Source organism: Lytechinus variegatus, chromosome 16, assembly GCF_018143015.1.
Source record: "Lytechinus variegatus isolate NC3 chromosome 16, Lvar_3.0, whole genome shotgun sequence".
NCBI classification, from domain to species: Eukaryota; Metazoa; Echinodermata; class Echinoidea; order Temnopleuroida; family Toxopneustidae; genus Lytechinus; species Lytechinus variegatus.
Window position 1 is genome coordinate 29,053,897 of NC_054755.1, and position 20,073 is coordinate 29,073,969.

Sequence of the window (20,073 nt, forward strand, 5' to 3'; positions counted from 1 at the left end):
GAGAAAAACAGTGCTATAAAAGCCAGATTAATAGTATGCAGTGCTTCGAAATATTGTATGATTATAAAGCGTGATACATGCAAATGTTGCATTTTATCATTACCCTCAGAAAACAATTTTAGGTTCAGTTCAAGGGCATTGAGAGGACAAAAATGTAGACTCTTGGGTCTTGTCTAAAACATGGTGATTCAAAATGAATGGTTCAAGTTAAACATGTATATATTGGAAAGTTTCCATCTATTCTGAAATGTAGGGTACTAGGTAACTCTGTGACAATCCTGCAAAAGCACTTTAGAACCTTGGTACGAGAATAGGCCTTCATGCACATGTAGATGCTCTCTTTGTGATCCCATATGCCCTACAATGTGTAATAAGCTTTGCATTTTCCCAGGTCAATAAGACAAAGTAAATCTTTTACTTGTTGTGACATGTTTGTGGCTTTAAAGGTAAATGCTAGTTTTGGTAACAACATCATAACGAGTTCGTACAGAATCCAATGAAATGACCACCAAAGTGTCTGTTTGTATAAATAAAACGTATGTGCCAAAGGATTTTGGAAGAAATTGTGTAATTGCTAAGAAATCAGCAAATAAGCACCGGATTCGGGTAGAGCGTCGGGCCCGACATTCAAAGCAATAATTATACACTGTCCCACGTGCGCTTATCTGTGTTGGGGATCTTCAGTCTGAACATTTTCAGCGTAGATTTCAAGATTTCACAAAGTTCAGTTTATGTAACTGTACCAGATCTGGATCCTAGATGATATACTGACAATTAAGCCTGGTTTTACAGCCTTTCTCATGAAATCAGTGTTTACTGCAACTACAGGAATTTCTCTTTAACTCGGAGCCCTGGCTGTACACTGTACATCAACATACAATGTGCAGTGTAGATCATGGAAAACAAACCCTCCATTCCAGGAGAGAAAAAACTAGGAAAGAATGCACACCCCACCCCATGAAGCAAAGTCAACAAGAAGAAATTGCTGGCTACACTGCACATGGAACTCTTGTTTACTGTAGTTCAGAGTGTAATAAGGCTCCATAACTGTAAAATCATCTATAGAATAAATTTACACAACTAGCAAAAATTATATGAAAATTTCCAAAAAACAAATGCAATGGCAGGGCGCGACAAACCCGCTTGCCCGATTGCCCGGGGCAAGTGAAAATGACGTGCGGGCAAGCACCTCTCAAAGTCAATTGCCCGATCGGGCAAGTGGTTGTTGCGTCTTTTTTTTCTGTACCGTACCTCGTTTTCCCACAAATCATCCAAAATCCACACTCAAAATCATGAATAAGCCTTAAAAAATAGGAGTAGCGCCGTTTCAAATTCCGAAATTGCGTTATTTTTTCTGTACCACGTATTTCCATACATGGTACGGTGTGGTACCAGGTATGAAAAAAATCAACGCAATGGCCGGGGAAACAGTTGAATGTAGTATAGGGGTCCATTATGACTACCACCATGTGCAATTTCTAATGCACATTTTCCACCTTCCGATATCACAATTCTGTGATAAAATAATTAGAACTACACAGGAAATAAATCACAGAGTCTAGTAACTTCGCATTGGTGAGTTGTCATGTCATTCGGCTTTGCTTTTCAAAACGGCCTATTAACATCCAAAATAACTTGCCGTATTTGTTAATTATAACTTAAAATTCATTTGTTTCCCTTTTTGAGGGGATGAGGTAAATATCAGACAATAAATCATCAAATAAAGCTCCATCTATTTTACAAGGCCGGCGGGAGGCTCACACACGTGCGCATACTAGCTAGCCAGTCTGAGCTCTGTCTCTCTGCCAGAGCTCTGGGGGACAATTCGCTCAGTGAAGGCCACAATGATGGTGATTTTCTGTTTCAGACAGAGTTTACATTTCGGGTATATTATTCAAAACTTCCAATAAAGTTTGATGATTTCTTCATTGTCATGTATATTTAAGTTATTAATGAATACATTCTCACCAAATTTAGACTCCCCCATAGAGAAATGCAATTTTCGTAGAAGTCTGCGTTTTCAAAGAACTTCAGGAAAAGTTAGGGTATGTGGGCCTTTATTACACGGCCGAGTACAGGTTATTGTACTGGAATAGGCGAAGTAGAAATTAGATATTGAATTCATTTATATCAAAGTTCAACTCACAGTCACACCCACACAAACACACGCACGCACACACACACACACACACCCAAGATTCTAAGCATAGTGAAAAAAAATACTTAAAAATCATACAATATTAAACAATGTTACTAATAATTCATTAATAAGTGAACAGGTATTATCTAAAAAATTGGGCAAGCAGTTTTTTCTATCGGGCAAGCAAATTTTTTCATCACTTGCCCAACAGGGCAAGTGACAAAAATTTTTTTTGTAGAGGCCTGGCAATGGTGTCAAATGCAACAAAGGTTTCGTACAAAATTTTGCACAACTAAAGAACTACGAACGGCTCTGTGAAACACTACCTGGGAATGGAACTCCCGACTCCGGGGAGGGGGGGGGGGAACATGCCTTATTAAAAACATGTTTTGACTAGTCTTTAAAAAAAATATGTTTGACCCCGCGATTGATCATTGACCAGTCTTTCAAAACCACCCTTAACAAGTGCAAGCACAGCCCACGAAAAAAATGAAAAAACACCCCTTTAAAACCCCTTTTTTGGGTCATGCATGTGTACAGCAATATAGTTGACTGCCGCCCCCCCCCCCCCACCAAGAGCTCAAGACCAATAAATGTAGGCCTATTATGGCCAATATGCATCCCATTAGCAACCTGTTACACTACAGTACAGCATTTCCCTCTGAAAACACTTGTAAATAAATCAAGCCATTATTACAGATTGACACAGATCTTAACGAGGGACTTATATCCATAGCGGAAACAATCTATCCTAAAACAAACTTTGCAAACAAACAGTGTGAGTGTAACTGGGGTTTTTTTTACAGATGCTTTTTTTTTGGGGGGGCACAGCTAATCTCCAAGGCCAATTAAAGGGACATCAAGGCCTGTCAAAAGGGCACCCATGGCAATGACTAGTCTGCAGGAACAGACCCTGATTAAAAATTGATAATAAATGTGTCTCCACACAAAGACTAGCACATATAAAACTTGCTGTTTTGGCCTTCAGTACACGAGACATGAGTACATTGTAGGCTGCAATTTAGACCCTTTTCTCGAGTGAAAGGTTTGCACAGCAGACTAGGTAATGACCCATATCTAGGCCCTGCAACATTCAAAAGAAGTCAACCAGGACTTGAACCACAGAACTGAAATCAGTTCGTAACTTTCAACATATAGGCCTACGTAATTTCATTTTCTAGTAAAATCTGTAACGATGTTTGATTAGGCCTATATATCATTTTAGTTTTCTATGTGTAGGCCTATAATTTTCCACTACCTTACTCATAAGGTTGGTATAATAATGTCTGGCATTTTATATTATCCACTGTATCGAGTATACATGTAGAACTTCCTGGTTCTGCATATATATATGTATGTGAATGTTTTGTTACAAGTATTTACTTTGAATTGAAAAAAAGTAACTTGATACTACATTCACCGTATAATAGATTGATAGCGTATTGGATTTCGGTCTGATCGATTGATCAAGTTCATATATGAGGTCAAGAATTTTGATGCAATAAAACATTAAAACACTTAACTGTATTTCGTCTGATAAAATTAAGGGACAAGTTTACCTGCACATATACCGGTACATGTAGGACCTACATCTTGGGGTGAAAATGTTATTCAAGTTTACCAGGCAAGGGCCAAAGCCATTGCAAACTGCTGAGGGAGAAGTAACAGTGATCGCCAAATGCTCTTGGGGGGAATTGGGTCAGCGAATGGCAAAGACACATTAACTAATCAGTCAGTCAGTCTGTTGGTCATTCCAAAACAACCCATCAACCCTCTAGTTTTGATGACATTTTCAGAGAAAAAGTCAAAATCACAAAAGCATGGACAAATGTAGAGTCTAATGACTGTGCCAGGGTGAAATGAAAGGGGGGGGGGGTGAAACATATGATGAAAAGACAAATGGAGAAAGGCCATAATGGTGTTTCCCTTCACTGGCCGTAGAACTCGTCAGAGCCTATGCCTGGGTGGTCACATGATCATCATTAATGCTAGCGTCCGCGCAGAGATAATTTTGTGATTTGGGGCGTCAAATATTTGGTCGGTTGTCAAACCGAATCAGATGACGGGGACGCTGAGAGCAGGAGCAGGCAGTCAAGCGAGAGAAGTGGGAAATATGAAATGCAATCAAGCTTGATCAAATGAACAAGCGTTTTACCAGAGGCGGACTGCCTGAAAATAAACAAGTAGCAGATTGCAGAATGGTAAGACACTGACTGAAAGTAAAATACGTTGTTCCTAGATTCTGCAAAGTTTTAGTCAAGGTTGCCAATCACATGATGTGCTCTAAAAATACATGATAGCAAGAAGGCCCACTTTAAAAATAAAGCAGTACGAACAGAAAGAGTAGAAGCCAAAGAACAGATAAAGAGATTGACAACCAGGATAAGATCTTTCAAGAAAAAAAAAGAGGAAAAAATAGGGTGATATTTCAATTGCCTTGAAAGATAATATTATAGGCCTACTCAACTTTAATACCCTTTTCATGAACCTATCCTCCAATTAGCCGCCTAAGAGTAATGCGGATAATTCAATAAAAATTGCGTTCACAAACTCCGAAAATAAGCCGCATTATTTTTACGAGCGCCCGTCCTGAAAAAGGCGGATAATCGTCATGACAACTGGACACGCTCCCTCCGATGCGGTTGTGTTGGAAAAGGGTGACCTTGTGACCGCACCATGGCAATTATCCGCATTGTTTGGAAATGCGTTCATAAACTCAAAATCTTGTCCCGATGCTGCTATTATGCGGATAATAGCAGCATCAAAATAATGCGGATAACTCTGGTCCTCCTCCAATTTTACGACCAAATTATGCTGCTATTAGCTGCATAATTGGGTTTATGAAAGGGGTATAAGTCTAAGGGTCCATAGTATGTTCATAGCACATGAACATATTTGATAGGAGTGATAGGCTAATCAAACAGGTCCAAGGTGGTGTGTGCTATATATTTGGACTCAACTCCATGCAGCCTCCAGGCCAAGAAGGCCAAGATAATCTTACAAACATGGGCCTGATAATACAGTAGGCGGTTTCAAACCGCCTCGATCACAAGAATCCCCGTTAAATTACGAGAACTTTTTAAGGCTAAAAAATACCCGTTAATTATTCCTGCATTCACATCGCCCCGAAACACATCCTTCGGGATAAGTTCCCGAAGTTACGAGCATGCGCAGTGTGGTCTGACAGGCAAGGCGGGAGATTCAAAATCACTAGCCCAGCAGCCACCCACGCCGCCGCGCCCAACGACACGCTGGGATAAAAGTTCCCGTAATTTGCTTTCACATCGCCAAAATACCTGCGACCTTGGAAAAATCCCCACGAAAGTTCTCGTAATTTCGCCAAGTACCTACTATTTAGCGGGTATTTTCTTTCGGGGAGATTACGCGTAGTTTGCTTTCACATTACCAAAATACCTGGTATTTTCTGATCGGGGTAAATTTCCCGATCAGAGAATACCTGGAACTGGCGAACTTCGAGGCGGTCTGAAACCACCTATTCTGGTCTAGGCATTTTCTTCATTCAATTCATGAAATAATTGATGTTTGTACTGATTAGTCATGTCTTCATGGACAAAGGGGAGCCCATATAAAGCATATTTTGTTTTTAAATAACAGATAAAAATTTAGAAATGCAGACTAACTGTTGTTTATCTTCAGCTGACCCTGATTTATGTGAATCCAAGTACCAGCCTATTTATGGGGATGACCTTACATGACCCCAATGTTCCTGAACTAGGATACACTACAGAAGCTTTCACACCCACCTGATCAGAGTTAATTAAAAGAACTTATTCCAATCCTGCCTCAAAATTCCTGATTATTCTTCATACATGTATGTCGACTCCCAATTGAATTCTACACTAGCCACAGTAGCCAGCAAGACTTTCACCAATCCCTGTACAGAGGATACAGGTATGTAATTCTTCTTGTAATTCACTTTCACACTACAAAACTCCAAGTCCAAGCTCCTAGCATTACAACCACAAAGAAAGTCTGATAGAGTACCCCCAAAAAATAAACGTGTGGTAATTTTCTTTCTGGAATATTTATCCTCAAACTCGGATCATACCTGGTATTTTCTGATCTCATGCCATGGGTTGAATTCCCAATCAGAAAATACTGATGATTTTTTTTTAATAATAGAGCGGGTGTGAAAACACAGACTGATCCTGATTAGACCTGAAGTAGAGCAAGATATTGATGAACAGTCAACAATAATAGTACTGGTAGATTGGCCCACAAATATCTCTTTCACCCCCCCCCCCCCCTCCTATGCCTCTCACTCCACGTGTCGAAATCAAGAATTTTTAACTGCATAAAAGCAGACAGTGTTACCATGGAGCTATTAAATAGCTCTATGGCGTAACGGTATTAAAAATACTTGCACTGTTGCACACACCTTTTAAAATCATATTTTAGATTTTAGATTGTTATTCTAACTTATGAATGGCTTCACGGATGCCCTGCTGCTGCTAGCCCAACCCTCTTGAATTTTGTTGTACATTATTGTGCGACCAATGCAATACATTTATGATACCTTGATGAAATGTTTACATTAAGATTAAACTTGGGTCTCTGACTGCAGTGATGAAGTACACTGCTTCCAGAGTAAAACGTCAGTATCTGCACTTCCAACAATATTCCATAATAGAGATACATGTATAAAGCTTTTGATTGTTGATAAACCCATTGGCCTTGAGGGGAGGCTAACTTCCACTTACCTGTGACTAATGCCCAGTCGATGTAATCCAAGGATTAAATCTGATTTTAACAATACCAAGAATTCGATGGCATTCCTAGGAATCCTACATCCACTTTCTCTTTCTTTGTACACACATGTACTACTACTTCAATTGGCAGTAGGGTGGTGCACAGTGGTCAAACCATTCAAACAAAACTAGATGGACTTTGCCTTTTGACCCTGACACCAGTCAGCCCATGCTTATATGCCTTATACCATGCTGATTCCTAGGAATCGCTAGATCTATGATCACACGCGCACACACACACACACACACACACGGAGAGAATGTGATTATGGAGCTATTTTGATTTATTACTATTGGTTTATACTTTCTATTCAATGATTTTCATAATTCATGAGCAGTTCAATATTGCATGCCTATAAACATTATTTGGAAATGCGTTCATAAACTCAATATCTTGTCCCGATGCTGCTATTATGTGGATAATAGCAGCATCAGAGTAATGCGGATAACTCTTGTCCTCCTCCAATTTTACGACCAAATTATGCTGCTATTAGCCGCATAATTGGGTTTATGAAAGGGGTAAATGCCCCTTTCTTCAGATGCACTTTCAACTCAAAAATATGATCTGCAATTAGACTAAAAAATAATTCAGCAAGAAAGTTATTTTTTAAAAGTGACACGACATAACCTTGCTGCTCATTTCAAACATTTGACGATTGGGCCTACATTGTATTCAAACAGCACAGACTGAGAGAGAGAAAAGTTTTCCATATGGCAAGAGAACACCAAAGGCAGGTAGGTAATTAAACACGTCACCCGGATGAAAAGGATGTCATCCAATAATCCCCTACCAACCCACAACAGATATAGAATCCTCTTAAGTTCTAAGGGTACACTGTTGACATTCATGTTCTATTCGCCCTGAAACCATATGACCTCCTTCTCCGACATCAACTACCCTCCAGTATTGCCTGTTTTATTCTAGACCCCTCCCCACTTTGCCTATGAAATGAAAAAAACTTCCAACACAAGATGAACAAAACTCACATTGCAACTAGTCTGCATGCACAGACTCAAATTTTGACGCTTTTCAACACAATTATACGATGTCTCAAGAGAAGACTACACTCCAACTCTCTGTGTCAGATACTGTAAGGGCAGCCACAGCACAGTACATAGTAAAATCTAATCTCACTACTTCAGATTCTGCATTAAACATCACACAAATCACGAAAACATCAAAGTCTATGCCTGCAGACTACATCTCTATTTCCGGGTGGGATACAATGCATTTGGAGTTCAAAAAAATGATTGCATCATTTCTGATTGGGTTGAAGTGTTGATTGAATGGCAGCCAACGGAAAATGAAAAGTAGTAAGAATTACATGTACAGAGCCTATATGATCCCTCACAGAAATTTTCAAGCTTGCGACAAGCTGCGGCATGCTACTAACTAGCATGCGGCTAACTTATTAAGCGTGTAATATGCGTGCGTGCAGAAGAAATGTTCGCTAGCATGTACTCGCTTATTAGCGAGCGCCCTGCTAGTCGCATGCTAGTTACTAGCATGCAGCATGCTTAAATTTCTGTAGGGGATATGAGAAACACTAGTTTGACATAATTACAGAATAAAAAGCTATCACCGTTAAAAACAGAGTTTAAAAAAAAAAAATTTCAATTTCATATTGCTGGAATTATATAAGAATACATGTACACGACCATGAAGAATCCTTTATTTCACACAAATTTGCTCACAAGTTCATTGACTCCTTCCTCCCACTGCTACATGTAGCTACCATCAAAACGCAAGACGGGATTTTCCCTTTAACGGATCCGCTAAAAATATGGAGGGTGCATTGTAGATGTAAGTGATGCCAATGAACGTCATGTTCAATCTAGCCTCAAATCATGTGACACCGTTCTTGTAACATCATCTCCCTGTTGGCTTTTGTTCTAGAGTACACTGCATCCCTTGTTGGAATCCTGCAGGTTATTTACCCTCAACTCATTACCCATCTTCATCCTAAAGTGTCACATTCTCACAAGATGAAAGAAATAAATACACTAAGTCACTGGCGGATCCAGGGGGGGGGGGGGCAGCAAGCCCGTGCCCCCCCCCTCCCCTTTGAGAGGCACAATTAAAATTTGTTATGTAAAAATGTCATTAAAACAGAAGTGTGCCCCCCTTTTTAAAGTGAAGACCTTTCTTTTTTTTTGCTTGTCAAATTTTTTCGTGGACAAAATACACTTAATTTTTTTTAAAACCCTTTTTTTCTTTGCTTGTAAATTTTTTCCTTGGGAAAATATGCCCCCTTTTCGAAAATTCCTTGATCCGCCCCTGACATAAGTTTCACTTTCATAATACATATTGTACATGCTCAGAATCTTCTCCAGCTACATGTACATGTGTGAAAGATTAGTTTTTCTTAAATAATGGTTTTGTCCGTTGGATTTAATGACGTTATCCTCATCATGAAAATACAAGTACATGTACTCATAATCATACATTCATAATCAGTAATTCACTTCCCTGCAGCTATCATGACAAATATTTCTTTGAGTAACACATGTATGAATAGTGTAAATTCTGAAATACACATGTACATATCAACAAAAGTTATTCCTGCCATTGTGGGCCTTCCTTGTAATACCACACGGACTCGACCACAAAAATGGCACCACAATTAGTCAATAATTTGATCAAACAAGAGAAATTTGTAGGAGATGAACAATTTGCTCAAAAGAGGTTGTTCAGATTAGTGGCGCAGGCAAGGAATGGTTGCTCATTTTCACCACTTACCATCATCAAAAGCCTGTTTAGTGTTGATGGTTGTGGTTTTGGACATCCCTACATGGGACAAAGGAATGATAATGTTTCCATCTTTACAATCAAAGCATCGACTTCTGTAGCATAGTATAATTCAGAGGGGGGGGGGGGGGGGGGGCTGCAGCTTTTGTATTATTTTTACGACTCTGATGCTGTATCATGAAATGTCAGGAGTACATGTAGTCTGATGCACAAGACTATGCACAGTAACCAGCATTATGCACACTGGTCTTGTGATACAGTGGCATTTTTTTTTAGGAACCCCCCAACCAAATCCTGGTCAATAAAAGGTAGATTGTTATTAACATTTCGGTGACCATAAATGGCAACAAATGTTCATTTCCATGAACATACAGTGCAATATCACAGGCTCAAAATTACAAGACAAAATAAAAAACTTCGATTTCAAACTATTAAAGCTTTTTAATATTATTTCAATGCCATTTTAGAATTATAACATATTTTTAATGACCCAATTTTGAATATTCCATGAAGAAGCAAATCTTGAAAAAGGGTAATTCACATTGAACAATTCCATGGTTTAAGAATACTGGTCGGGAGGCAGGCTTCAGGGTAAATTTCTGGGTTTTCCAGTCAATGTGAAAGGGGTACGAACGTATGATAGTGCACGCGCTCAGTATGCTATCCATTAGCCGTGAAGGGCCTGGGGGGAGTCAATTTGCTCCCGACCTTGAATTTGCCTAATACTTGGACCATAATGATATGAAGGAGAGGGAAGATGGGATAATACTGTTACATATAATCTGGATTAGATGCAGAAAAGGTCCTGGCTCGTACCGGATGAATGGCTGAGGATCGACGACACAAGGAGAATGCTTCATCTCAGACAATAAAAAAAACTTGAAGATTTGTGCATGCAAAATGAATTGAAGAGAAATTGCGAAGGCAGGTTGCTTTGTGATTCAGGTCTATGCAATTTCAATTTGAATGAGCACCGACGTCTAACAATACAATTTTGCTTTGTTGTGATATTAAGTCAGAGTCTAATTATTCCAAATAAATTACACTTGTATACCATAAAGACAATTACAAAATATGTAGAAAGTAAGTACATGTATTAAGAGATAATCATTGTTATGCACCTTTATGAAAAACAGCTTGAAACAATTGAGACATTGAAACAAGTGGAATGCCTCTGGCCGTCTCACCTGCATCACGAGGTTCAATATAGCAGCAGTGCTGACTTTGAATACTAAACTCGCACAAGATGTTCAGTGATACATGGTTACTCTTATGTCCACTTTTTATGAACTAGACCAATAAACTTACAGAGATATGATGGTTATTCAACAAAAACCCCAACATGGCCAAAGTTCATTGACCTTACATGACCTTTGACCTTGATCGTGTGACCTGAAACTCGAACAGGATGTTCAGTGATACTTGATTACTCTTATGTACAAGTTTCATGAATCAGATCCATAAACTTTCAAAGTTAGGATGGTAATTCAACAGATACACCCAATTCGGCCAAAGTTCATTGACCTTTGACCTTGGTATGTGACCTGAAACGTGCACAAGATGTTCAGTGATACTTGATTACTCTAATGTCCAAGTTTAATAAACTAGACCAATAAACTTTCAAAGTTATGATGGTAATTCAACAGATACCCCCGATTCGGCCAAAGTTCATTGACCCTAAATGACCTTTGACCTTAATCATGAGACCTGAAACTTGCACAAAATGTTCAGTGATGCTTGATTACTATTATGTCCAAGTTTCATGAATCAGATCCATAAACTTTCAACGTTATGATGGGAATTCAACAGATATCCCTAATTCGGCCAAAGTTCATTGACCCTAAATGACCTTTGACCTTGGTCATGTGACGTGAAACTCATGCAGGATGTTCAGTGATACTTGATTAACCTTATGTCCAAGTTTTATGAACTAGGTCCATATATTTTCTAAGTTATGATGACATTTCAAAAACTTAACCTCAGGTTAAGATTTTGATATTGATTCCTCCAACATGGTCTAAGTTCATTGACCCTAAATGACCTTTGACCTTGGTCATGTGACATGAAACTCTAATAGGATGTTCAGTAATACTTGATTAACCTTATGGCCAAGTTTTATTAACTAGGTCCATATACTTTCTAAGTTATGATGTCATCTCAAAAACTTAACCTCAGGTTAAGATTTGATGTTGACGCCGCCGCCGTCGCCGCCGGAAAAGCGGCGCCTATAGTCTCACTTTGCTTCGCAGGTGAGACAAAAATCATGAATTACTATAAATTATAATTACTTTTGGACATTGCAAAAAATCTATCATAAATCCTTCAATCAAAAACACAAATTTGTAGTTGATTTGCGTTCTATGCAAACCTCTTGCAACGCCAAAATACCCTTGATTTTCAATTGAACATAACAAGTGTCCCAAATGTGAAGAGACAGGTCACTCATGAGGGGAGGGGTAGTAATCACATCTGACCTTGGATTTCATTCATGCCGAAATGCATTTCATCATTCAAGACAACGCTCCTGGTAAGAAGGATGCTAAAAGTACACTGAATCAGCACAAGCCTTGAAGCCAATGAGTATAGTCACCAAGACCCGATTCACAGACTCTTTCCTGGACAGGTCCAGAAGAGACTGATCCAGTGCCACTGTGCATGCTTGAAACAATCCTGGAAGCAATCATAAAATAAGTTCCGGACCAATCTACATGTATTAAGACCACCTTGCAACATGGTCTTCTGAAATACTTTGCTTCAGGTATGGTACATGCATGCAGACTGGTTCAAGAATGATTTTCTAATAGAACACTTCGGGAATCAAACCTAACCCAGAAATCTTTGATTATTCTTTTGCTCATCAAGTGTAATCATTATAACAAATGCCCTATGTACCTACAAAATATTTCCCATAGCAACTGCAACAATCCCACTCACTGTAACTGTGACACAAAGGATACATGTAAGTACCTCTGGACCAGTTCACTGGTTCAGTCCAAGAAAGTGAATGTGAACAGGGTCTTCATCACTTCTTCACATTGAGAATGTCAAGGAGTCCATTAATGCTCTCAAAAGTGCAAAACTCAGGGGTTGTACGATTCCAAGAAACTGGAAGTGGTACTGATCATGTTTGATGTAATCCTTCAGTGTTCAAGAAGCACCTGAAAGGAACATTAATTGCATTTGACCTTGGGATTCACCAATGCACTACAAGCACCCTCCGCATCATGGTCAGTCTTCTCTGAAGTGCTTTGGCACACGATTCTTTAATCCATGACTCTTCTTTCTTCTCACCCATAGAAAGTAATCATGTTCTATTAAAGTGGCCCATGTCGATGATTCCATGAGGTTCTTCAAAGTGCAGAATCCAAAGATTTATATCCCATAAGAACTTCAAATTTATAGTGAAAAAAAGAAGCTCACGTTCATGCGACTTGCATTTTCTGTAAATAAGAGAAAGCATGGGCGATGTAAACTGCTTTTGGATTTGAGCAGGGGAAAAATCTCTGAAGTGTAGATTCACTTGACCTTGGTTATTACTAGAGAGTACAGATCTATAGATTTCATTTTTCAAAGCGTTTCAGAGCCCATTTTCATCTACTGATAAAAAATAGGCCCTTTATATTTAGATGACATGTACATGTATACCTTTTCATATATGAAATTCTCGCTTGGATTAGGGCCTATTCTTTTATATATACATGTATACTTTTATGGCGTTATGAAAAATATGGGCCTGAGCATTATGTTAGAACATTATTTCAAACTGGCTCCTATACATCCTAAACAGGAACACGTCAACAAATAACATTCACATTCCAAAGGATCCCACAAGTATAATGAGGAACTGGAGAACATCCATGTGTTCCATGTAGCATTCAGACGAGCAGATTATTCATCCAGCCAGTCTGAAGCCGATGGGCATTTCAAATCAATCTTGCAATGGGAGTCCAAAGGCATTTCCACGTTGTCGTCAAGGAAGGCAATGAAATCTATTTTTAGTCGAGGTCCCGCTTTGTCTTGAAATCAACCAAAAAATTGGTTAAGAGTGGAAGTAAATGAGGCATGCATCTAATGGACCATTCTACTGATTCTTCACTAAAAAAATGCTCAGTGTGTATGAATGTGGTTCCCAACTTCCTACATGAAATGCACCCAAACAGGGCTGCGACAGCCAGACACACTTGGGGCATGTGATATTAAGTTCATGAATGTTCATGAAAGTGCAAAACAGACTCTATGGAGTACTATTAAAAGCGTTCCACTTCTACAGTACATGTACTGAACTCTTCTGGAGCTTCCATGAATTTCATTCACGTCTGCCCAGAATATATTGCGCTTTCCGAATATGAGTGAATGCCATGCACCTGTGGACGCAAGGTATTTGAGTCCAATTTAAAATTCTACATCCCGGATGTGTAGATGCTAAAAAGCATTCACTGCTGCATTCACATTTCTAATAATTCAAATGCCATCATTCGAATCAAACTAAAACGTAACAGGGAAAATTAAATTCGTAAAAAGAAAAGCGTGAAGACCATCTATCTAAATGCAAAAGAGCTATCTGGTCTGTAATCACTCTCCTCTTGGAGTGATACCAGGCACTAATCCTTTAGGAGTGAAATGTGGTCCTTATAAGGTGCATTGAAAGCTCCATCTGGTGTGACCTATGCATCTTTCTTTTTAATTTTTAGACATTTTTACTCCAAACAGACATAAAATCCACTCTCAAAAGATGCAAATCTAACTCCAAAAGTAGTGAGATTGCCTCACTTTGAGTGTAATTTTGGACCAGATTAATACATGTAGCTTAAACAGCATTGAAAGAGTATGCACCCCTATACTTCATGCAAGAACTGTAGCCATCCTTCAATTGAAACAATTGGCACCTCTATATAAACTCTAATTAAAGCCATGTGAACATTGAGGAAAATGCCTTTGTCTGCAGCACACTGGATGGCGACAGCATCGTCTCCAATGCACGCCGCTCACTGTCCGTCCATCGATAATGAAGACAAATGAGGGGTTCTTCTCACCGATTCCTCTAATGATCCCAAGATACCCTGAAAGCTCATCATGAAAACCTCTTCTGTCTCTGTCACTTTATATTTCAACAAAGGTCTTTGAAGTCCAGCATGTTCCAAGGTACGCAGAGTGCAGTCTTATAGTTGGGAAGCATACACTGGATACACCACCTTGAAATGCTAAGCTTTCAGACCTCACAAAAAGTAGTCAATCTTGTCAAAACTTTTTTTCAGATAAAGGGCGAACTGCCTCCAGAGAATGTACATTAACTTGAATTCAGTTTGACACACGGTGCCAAGATTGGGATATCAGTCTTGGCTTTTAGATTCTAAAAGCTTTTGTACAGTCTACATCTTGCATGTAGACCTATTAAAGACTGTTGTTTTTAGTTTTGTTTTTCCATGGTCACAAAAGTGGAAAAGACATCTAAACTTTAAGAAGGAATGGTTTTATACTCTGAATTTTTGAAGAAGTGGAGAAGACATTCAAATTTTAGAAAAGAATGGTTATTTCAAACTGTTTCAATTATGGGAGATTACTGATGTAAGAAACATGATCATATTCAATATAATTGAATTTTGTAACCTCCTTACTCTACTTAGCTTATATTTACAGCTGTGCTGGGACTTAGTATGAAGATTGCCCATTATGTATCCATTTAAAAGCAAACATTGCTACATACATGTCATATGAATTTCAAAAGTTGTGATTTATCAATAAAATTAAATTCACACCCCTTTGCCCACCTCCCCATCTTTCTCTCCTTTTTTTGCAGGAAATTATAATGCATTTGTTATTTAACTATTGAAGCGGGAATAATACCCCCCCCCCCCAAAAAAAAGTACCATCCCACATCCCATGAAAACCACCCCTGACTTGAAGAAGAACAGGGAAGTATTATCTATTTGATCATGGAAGTAATTATGGTAGACTTGTTTGTTTGCTGCAGTCTTTAAAAAGAGATAATCCATATCACTTTAATGGATAATAGTCAGAGATGGGTGATGATGGTAGGGGATTACCTCTGGCTTTTGTAGGGAGACAAAGGGTGTTGTTTACCCCCTTCCTCTTTGACTTACCCTACCTTAATCCTGCTTAATCCTAGTTCATTAGACCAATTACTTCAAGCAAACAATGCTGACTGGTAGATAGGTAGTGTAATACCAGAGAGTAATACTACATGTATGACACATGCATATCATTTGTTGTTATTGTTGATTAATCATTTATTGTTGAAATAATTGATATAATTTTGTTTACTTTTTTATTATATTGATTCAATAAACACATGAAAAAAAAAATTTAGAAATGATCATGAGGGATGAATATTCATAGGGCCTAGGCCTGAATGTAATAAAAAATTCAAAGGCATATATATACATGTATTAAATAGGAAATCAATGTTGGTCTACATGATGTACATGTATAGAAAACAGCTAAATTTTAGGAAGGAATGGTCTACATGTAGACCAAATGTTTGCTGAAAAAACATACGTAATGTAATGTAGGGCCTATGATCATAGTGACTTCTGAAAAGCTAGCTACATGTATTAATAAAAATATATACCTGTACATGTATCTACATGTATCTTCACCAGTAAGACATTTAATTTTCTTACAATGATTTAAAGAAAATTAGAATAGCCGTTTAAAAAACTAAACTTTCAATTGGTATTTTTTCCCTTGTTCATAAATTAAAGAGAAAAGGAGGGGGCAGGCCTACGCTAGTCCTAGTTTCTATGAACGGGCTGCATGAAATCTGTCTGTACTCAGAATAGAAAGTCAAAATGAAGTAGCCCCGCCCTACATCCATAATCAAATAACAGAAAAAAATAGTAGGCCTAATCATTGCAAAAACTTATTCAAGCCTAAAAAAACACTGATAAACCCATTAATTATCTTAATGTGTATTTTATAAGGATATCAAATGTGGAAGTCATTTGAAGACAAAAGTGGTGATTTGGGCCATCCCCTGAACAATAAAAGGTCAAGAAGATGAAGAGATCAAAGATCAACAGACTATCAAACCCCTTATCAAAGACCTCAATCAATTGCTTTGTGACATCACCAAGTCTGTTCCTTGAATAGAGGTGATAAATGGAAACAGGAAGGAAGCATTAGTCAGATAAAAGTCTTGCACTGCTTTGACTTTCCAATGAGTCCACAATTCTTTGATGTACATGTAGGGATAAAAGGAGTTCTCAAGAACATGACAATGCCAGGCACAGACAAAACATTGTTCATCATGGACAATGTGGGTCTTCAGGTATGTGTCTACACATGTGTAGGCCTATATAAGCAACAAAGTAGGCCTACATTTCACATTATGTAAACAAACACAGCCTATATGTATGTTGTACAAATGTACATAGGCCCTAATATTCTACACACGTGTACACAGTTACAGTGTACATTAATATGTACAGTGAATGTCTCATGGTTTATGCAGTTTTAAATGGGAATTTTGTACTGTTGACGTGCACTTGTGCATCAGCAGTAAAAGGTTAATATAGATTTGGAATTTATGATATGAACAAGAAAAAAAAAATTAAATACTCATTAGGTGATTCGTAAATGAAATGAAATAGGTTTACACAGTCAAATTCACAGCAATTGAGGCTTAAAAGAAAAATGTGTCCAACTTCATTTAATGATTGATTTGCAATTTGCATAAAGCCAAAGTTTTCCAAACATGCATGAACCAGGAAGAAAACAAAAGTTTAGAATGCTGGCATTCTTCTGTACAACTACATGTACAAGAGACACAGGGCATGTTAATACATTGGTGCCATGCAGGGAAAAAATTACACGGGGGATCTGGGCGAATTCATCCTCAAAATACTCAAAAGGGCCCTGGATAATAAAGAGCCCCCCCCCCCCTTCCCCAGTTACTGCAATGTTACAGCTTATAAATCCAATGCTATGTTGTAGATTCTAAGCAATTGGTTTGTACATGTAACCTCTGAAAAAAAAACATATAGGCTTACATGTAGGCCCTATATTATTCTTTGCATGATGCAATGCATGATTCACAAAGTACATGTACATGTAGGAGGTCTACACACATTCCACATAATTCCCATATTCCAGGTCACATACTGTTTTCACAATCATTCAGTATCCCACTGTTTATTAGAAAAGCAAACTGATGACTATTTAGAACCGACAACAAAAAGGAGAGACAACCTTGAATCCAATTCCATAAGCTTGGAATTCCTAATGCTGCTAAATAGCAAATATTTGACAGTTCTTTGTCATTATCACTGATGTGTCAACACACTGACAAAGCCCATGGCTGACGATCCATGTAAACAATCCCACACACTTCTTATTTTAGTGTGTGGATATTGGTGATTCCGAATGTCTATTTTCCTGAGTTTCATACACCAAAGCTTAGGCTATATCCTCTACATGTATAAAAAAAAATTTAAAAAAATAAAAATGGGGCGGGGGGGGAGGTCATTTGTATCGTATGCAAACTCTTCACTCAAGTTTTCTGGATGAGCAGCCTACAATGTAGGGAGTTCTTCTTTTTGTTTGGCAACCAGTCAATTCGACTATTTTGCAAGTTTCTTGTCTTGTGTGAAGACCTACATGTAGCTACTTGTTGATCAAAGTTTCAATCAGGGTCTGTTCCTGCAGACTAAGGGGTGGGTCTGATGGTGCATGCAAAGTCTCACAACAGTTAACCTTCAGGCTTCAGCCAAGGCATTCAGCATTGATATTTCCCCAAATGCACCATAAATGCATCTGAATACACAGACTAGCATCCAACACCCAGTCCACCCATCACCTGTTAAAGCACAGCGGCCTAGTCTATTTTCCAAGCCCTATTGGCCGGACAAGTAGCACGTAAGGACTTGCACAAAGGCTACCCAACAGGAGGGTTAGGCAAGATTCACCCTCAGTTCCCAAATGGCCCAAGTTACAAACTTGTACATGGAGTTCTGAGATAGTAAGTCCATCCATTTAATAGTAGCTCCATGGTAACTCCATGGTATGTACAGTACTTAACGCCTACTAATATATGTATGCACTCATAACCACCAAAACATGTAGACCTGTATGTATGCCTACATGTAATCTAGGTTCTTGCAATACAGTGATGGATGACGTATCATTTACATGGTTCTTGAGATGCAGTAAAAGGGAGGAAGAAAAACAAATAGAAAGTCAATCTTCAAGGCTAATCCCTTTTATAATCTCCTGCTCAAATACCGCACAGCAGGCCTATTCAACTTTCTCTCAGTAGTCAGTGGCTGCGTTTATGCGACCTCGACCCAGAATCATGATTTGAATCACTATTTGAATCATGATTCAAAACAGCAACATGAATCACGATCCGACAGAATCAGCGTTTATACGACCATCTTTCTAACGCTGTTTCCCCTGAATTCGGGCCGATCCAGTGCGCATCACAGTGCGCAGTTTGACCCAGGAAGTATAGGTCAACATTTTCGCACGTGTTTCTAACTTCACGTCGGCTGCTAGATTTTTGCTGCCGCCGGAGCTAACGCGCGATCGTTTGTGCAAGTGCAACGCTTACTCGGCTTCCGAAAAATAAATCTTTTACTTCCAGAATTCCGTGTATTGTACCTGGTATTGTTTTTGATCGGGAACCAGAAGGGGTCATCATCCTCCCTCCCACCTCCCGATCGATTTTTCTTGTCTGATGGTCCTGTACTGGGCACGAATTCTGTTAATTTTGTCTCGACAGGCGGTGCCACATCTCCGTTGAAATCCCTCCCTCGCAAGCGCCGCTGAAAGGGATCGTCTTATTTCTGTGAATCCCGGTAAGGGATGCTTGTGCTTCAGGCTGAGCCCAAAGCACAAGCAGATCCCTGAGTTCATCGTCAGTCCAATTTGTGCCTTAATTGGAACTTGAAGAAATGATGGATGAAAACAATGAAATATACAAATGACGCTACAGTACAACCCCGGGGGTACAATACACAGAATGATAATTCCGAAAAGCTGGCAATACTGCTACACGAACATTGACCTGCACGAAACACAGCGCGCGCCTTTGAGTCGAACCCGGAAGAAGCACGACACAATGACGTCATAGAATCATGATTCAAATCACGATATCGTTCATACGACCTTTTTCGTTCGTGATTCTACAGAAACGTCTTTCCAAACGCCCCTTTTTTCGTGTTTCATGTTTGTGATTCTAATCATGATTATATTCAATTTCGACTAAACGCAATCGTGATTCTGCAGAACCGTGATTTGAATCATGATTCTAATCATGATTCTAGGGTAAAAAGTGTCGAATAAACGCACCCAGTGTACACACCTTCAGACTGACCAGATTCATGGTTCATGTGAAACTAAAATGATATTGTAATGAAAGAACCAGGAAGGGAATTTTATCTTCAATTTTTCTTGTT